Source organism: Nomascus leucogenys, chromosome 3, assembly GCF_006542625.1.
Source record: "Nomascus leucogenys isolate Asia chromosome 3, Asia_NLE_v1, whole genome shotgun sequence".
NCBI classification, from domain to species: domain Eukaryota; kingdom Metazoa; phylum Chordata; class Mammalia; order Primates; family Hylobatidae; genus Nomascus; species Nomascus leucogenys.
The window spans coordinates 100,313,543-100,319,917 of NC_044383.1; positions in this window are offsets into that span (position 1 = coordinate 100,313,543).

Here is a 6,375-nt window from a genome sequence, read left to right on the forward strand (position 1 = left end):
GGGAAAAGCATGGACTTTAAAATCAGAAAAATTGGAGTTGAATCCCAGCCCAACAACTCATAAACTCTGTGACCTCAAGCAAGGTACCCAACTTCCTTAAACCTAATTTTCTCTACTTATACAATGGACATGAAATCAGCATACATAATTGTTGTAAAGACTAAATTATAAAGGTTTTTAAATGCTTTGTGTTTTAATCAGTTTAAATTGCTACAACAGAACACCATAGACTGTGTTAAACAACAAACATTATTTTTCATACTTCTGAAGGCAAGGGAGTCTAAGATAAAGACATCAAGAGATTTGGTGTTAGATGAGGGCCCACTACTTGGTTTATAGATGGCCATCTTCTCACTGTATCTTCACCTAACAGAAAAAGGACAAGAGAGCAATCTGCAGTCCCTTTCATACAGGCACTAATCTCACTCATGAGGGCTCCACCCTCATGACATAATTATCTCCCAAAGGCTTCTCCTAATACTATCACATTGGAGGTTAGAATTTCAACTTATGAATTTTATGGGAGGGGACAAAAAAGTTCAGTTTATAACACCTAGTATATAATAGATGTTCTGTGTTAATATATGATTTTAAATGGACATATTTGAGAGATATTATAAAGGAAGAAACAAATGAATAATGGACTGAATATAGGAAACCAGGGAGAAAGATACTCAAAGATGGGGAAGCAACTAGATTATTGACACACATATTGTAGTTGGGAAAGAGAGTCAATTTGGAGTAAAAGCTAATGAATTTAACATTGAACACATTGAGCTTGAAGCAATGGCAGGATATCCAAGTAAATATGTGCAGAATGTAGTTGGAAATGCAGTACTGGAACACATGTGAGAGGTTACAGGGGGGCTACGTATTGGGTTTAGAGATACAAATTTTAAAATCATGTACTGAGAAATAATATTTGAATCCATGAATAACAGACAAACTCACTAGAGGCAAATAGCAGAACCTTGGAGAACATCCATAATTTAGAGAAAAGCAAAAGAAGTTAGAAGATCAATTTTTAAATCTCAGGAGGAGATTTAGGTAAGCCTTCATCCATGGAAACCAATGGGAAAATCTCAATGAATGGATAATTGATACTATTACATTGTCAATACATTGGAAAGACCATGGATGTCCATCAAGGGGGATTTGCTCAGCAAATTATAGCACATCCACATAAATGAAAACTATGCAACCTTTAGAGAATGGTAGATCTATATTTATTGACATGGAAAATATTTTTAAACAAATGGATTAAAAATCCATAGGTTAAAGAACACCATGTATAGAATGTAATCCTATAAAAATGAATACATAAATATATATGGAGTAGGTAGAGGAAGTCCTTAAAATTGTTTTCTGAGTTCTACTAACAATTACCTATGATGACATCCAAGGCGAGTTTTACTTTTTCTTTGTACATTTCTACATTACTTTTTTTTTTTTACAATAATCATGTATCACTTCAAAAACAAAGTATTTTTAGAAAAGAACGAATACTACTGAAGTTGGTATTGTGACTTTATATTCTTATATTATCTGTTGGTCCACACTGAATCCTTTCTGCCACTTGCAGGCCATTTACTCAGCCTCAGGGTGTCTTTCTGCAGGTTGTCTGATTGATTGGACCTACCTAACTCTTTAGTTAGCATTAGTTGAAGTCACTAGTGTTGTCCTTTGAGGTGCTTTGTGGAGAAAAAGCGTTGTGTGGTCAATAGGTTAGAGAACTGTGAAAGCGATACCTCACTTTAAGAGATCACCAATCACACTTGCACATTCAAGTATCTGTGAAGGTGCTCCTGAAAATGAACTTGTCAACATTCAGTCTAATACTTCCCCAAATTCTTTGAGCATGGAGGGAGCTATTTTCATGTTTTATCAACTGCTAACATACCATGGGACTAGTATCTGCAAAGCAGATTATGAGAGACATGAGCTTAAATGGTGATCCAGCGCTTTGTTATGGATTTTTCAGCTTTTCTTGAGTGAAATTCAGTTTGACCAGCTAATGTGTGCAGTTCCTAGACTCCCTTGGAATCTCTCCAAGAGACAGGTCAGTAATCTAATATTTCCCTTTGCTCTGTGGTAGGTCTCCATCAGGCTTATTTAATGACAGGTTGTACACTGTCAGCAAGTACTTTATAGTTATAGTTTTGGATCTCTTCAAAATTCTACTTGGAAAAAAAGGACAAAAATACAGAGAATCTCGAAGTTTGCTTCTTTGTGTAAATTTTTCATCTCCAGCTTTCCTCTTATCTGGAAGTTAGAAAATGTTAACAATATTCCAGTGGTAGAAAGTTAATCACATTTTGCAGCCAATGAGTTGTTTTAAGAAACTATCAAAGTAATGTATGTTTTCATTGAAGATAAATTGAGAAATAAATAGAAGAAATTAAAAAACATATTAATCACATCATACAGAAAAAAATCACTGTTAATATTTTGATCTTTAACCCTCTAGACTCTATTTATGTTGATATACATATATAGAGTCTGGATCACCACTTAAGCTCAAATCTTCCATAATCTGCTCTGCAGATACTAGGTCCCAATTTTATTAGCAGTTGCTAAAACAAGAAAGAGTTCTATGCGCAAAGAATTTGGGGAAGTATTATTAATAGATTAAATGTTGTCAAGTTTATTTTCAGTGTATGTATTTGGTTTTTTGTTATCATCTGAACAACAATGTAGTCACATTATATGTTTGTTATATAATCTGCTTTCCCTTACTAAATAATATATATAAATATATTTCCATGTCAAGAATATAGATTTACATTATAACTTTTATGGAATAAGTATTTAATTGAATTAATAAACTATACTTTCTTAAAGAGATTTTTAATGTTTTAAAAATTGATACGTAATATACATATTTTCATGGTACATGTGATAATTTAATACATTTATATAATTTGTTAAGATCAAATCAGTGTGTTTAGGATATCCATCACTTTAAATATTTGTTTTTTCTTTATGCTAGAAACATTCAAATTATTCTCTTCTAGTTATTGTGAAATACACAATAGGTTATTGTAAACTATAGTCATAGATCAGTTTGACACTGATCTATCAAACACTAGGTCTTATTTATTCTATGCAAGTATATATTTGTGCCCATCAATGAACCTCTCTTTATTCCCTCTTCCCTTCTATTTTTTCCAGCCTCTGGTAACCACCAATCTACTCTCTATCTTCATGAGATTCACTTTTTACTTCCCCCATATGATTGAGAACATGCAATATTTGTCTTTCTATGCTTGACTTATTTCACTTAACATAATAACCTCCAGTTCCATCCATGTTGCTGCAAATGACAAGATTTCATTCTTTTCTATGGCTGAATAGTATACCATAGTGTATATATACCACATTTGCTTTATCCAGTCATCTATTGATGGGCACTTAAGTTGATCATACTTTGGTTATTGTGAATAGTGCTGCAATAAACACGGGAGTGCAGATATCCCTTTGATAAATTGATTTCCTTTATTTTGGATATGTACCCAGTAATGGAATTGCTGGATCACATGGTAATTCCATTTTTAGTTTTTTGAGGAACTTCCATACTGTTCACTGTAGTGGCTATACGAATTTACATTCCTACCAACAGTGTACAAGGGTTCCCCTTTTTTCACATCCTCTCAGCATGTATTATTGTCTTTTTGATACAAACCATTTTGACTGAGGTGAGATAATATCTTAATGTGGATTTGATTTGTATTTCTCTGATGATTAGTGATGCTGAGCATTTTTAATATACCTGTTGGCCATTTGTATGTCTTCTTTTGAGAAATGTCTGTTCAGATCTTTTGCCCATGTTTCAATCCAATTGTTTTTGTTGCAATTGAGTTGTTTGAGCTCCTTATACATTCTGCTTATTATTCATTTGTCAGATGGATAGTTAGCAAGTATTTTTGCCCATTCTGTGGATAGTCTCCTGTTACTGTTGAAGACTTTTCCTTTACTGTGCAGAAGCTTTTTAGCTTGCTGTAATCTCATTTGTCTGTTTTTTCTTTTGTTGCTTGTGCTTTTGAGGTCTTACATAAAAAAAGATTTACCCACACCAATGTGGAGTGTTATCCCAGTGTTTTCTTTTAGTAGTTTCATAATTTCAGATCTTAGATTGATTGATTGACTTTTTAATTTTTTTTGAGATGGAGTTTCACTCTTGTTGCCCAGGCTGGAGTGCAATGGTGTGATCTCAACTCACTGCAACCTCTGCCTCTCAGGTTCAAGTGATTTTCCTGCCTCAGCCTCCCTAGTAGCTGGAATTACAGGTGGCCGCCACCATGCCCAGCTAATTTTTTGTATTTTTAGTAGAGATGGGGTTTCACTATGTTAGCCAGGCTGGTCTCGAACTCCTGACCTCAGGTGATCTGCCCGCCTCAACTTCCTACAGTGCTGGGATTACAGGTGTGAGGCACTGTGCCCAGCTAGATTTAATTTTTTAATCTATTTTGGTTTGGTTTTTGTAAATCATTAGAGATAGGAGTCTAGTTTCATTCTTCTGCTTATAGTTACTTAGTTTTCCCAGCACAGTTTATCAAAAAGGCTGTCCTTTCCCCATAGTATGTTCTTGGCATTTTTGTTGAAAATTATTTGGCTATAAATGGTGGGTTTATATCTGGATTTTCTATTCTGTTCTGTTGGTCTGTGTTTGTTTTCCTGCCAGTACCATGCTGATTTGGTTACTTTAATTTTGTAGGATATTTTGATGTCAGGTAATGTGATGCTTCCAGCTTTGTTCTTTTTGCTAAGGATTTCTTTGGCTATTTCGGATCTTTGATGGTTCCATATAAATTTCGGATTTTTTTTTTATTTCTGTGAGAAGTATCATTGGTATTTTACTAGGAATTGCATTGAATTTGTAAATTGCTTTGGGAAATATTTTAAACTTCCCTCTTAGTACTGCTTTTGCTGTATCCCATAGATTTGGGTATGTTGCATTTCAATTTTCATTTGTTTCAAGAAATTTTTTTTAATTTTATTCTTAATATCTTTATTCACTCATTGGTTATTCAAGAGTACATAATTTAATTTCCATGTGTTTGTGTATTTTCCAAGGTTTCTCTGGTTATTTATTTCTAGTTTTATTCCATTGTGGTCAGAAAAAATATTGATATGATTTCTACTTTTTTGAATTTGTTGAGACTTGTACTGTGGCCTAAGATATGGTTTATTCTGCAGAATATTCCATGTGCTGATAAAACAAATGTGTGTTCTGCAGCAGTTGGGAGAAATGTTCTGTAAATGTCAGTTAGGTCTATTCATTTTAGTGTGTATTTTAACTCTAGTGTTTCTTTGTTGATTTTCTGTCTGGATGATCTGTCCATTACTGAGAGTAGGATTTTGAAGTTCGCTACTGTTATTGTATTGTAGTCTGTCTCTCCCTTTAGATCTATTACTTATTTATAAATACTTGGGAGTTCTGGTGTTGGGCACAGAGATACTTATAATTGTTATATCCTTTTGCTGAATTTGCCCCTTTACCATTATATAGTGAACTTCTTTGTCTCTTTTTGCAGTCTTTCATTGGCAGTCTATTTTATCTTATGTACATGTAGCTACTCCTCTTCTTTCTTGTTTTCCAGCTGCATGGAATATCTTTTTCCACCTGTTTACTTGCAGTCTGTGTCTTTATAGGTAAGGTGGGCTTCTTGTAGTCAGCATATAGTTAGGTCTTATTTCTTTATCCATTGAGCCACTCTGTGCCTTTTGTTTGGAGAACTGAGTCCATTTACATTTAGTGTTATTATTGATAAATAAGGACTTGCTACTGCCATTTAGTTGCTTGTTTTCAGGTTGTTTTGTATCTCCTCTTTTCCTTTCTTTTTTTCTTACTATTTTCCTTTGTGGTTAAGTGATTTTTCTCTGGTAGCATGTTTTAATTTGTTGTTTTCATTTTTAGTGATTATATTATATTGTGGTTACATGATACTTATAAGAAACAACATATAGCTATACAGTTATTTTTTAAAGATGACAACTTATCATAGATCACAAATAGAATAAAAATAAAGAAAAAAATTTAAACTCTAAATGTAAACTTCATGCCCCACCAGATGTTGACTTTAAAGTATTCTGAGTTTGTCAATAGACTGCATTTCCATCAGCGGGGTTTTTTTTTTATCTTCAATTGTTTTATTTTTGCATGTTAGTGTTCTTTTTGTTTTTGTTTTTTGTTTTTGTTTTTTCCTTTCAGATTGAAGAACTCCCTTTAGTATTTCTTGTAAGATAGGTCTGGTGGTGATGAATTTGCTCAGCTTTTGTTTATCTAGGAAAGACTTTATTTCTCCTTTGTATTTCAAGGACAGCTTTGCTGGATACAGTGATCTTGGATGAAATATTTTCTTTGAGTACTTTGAA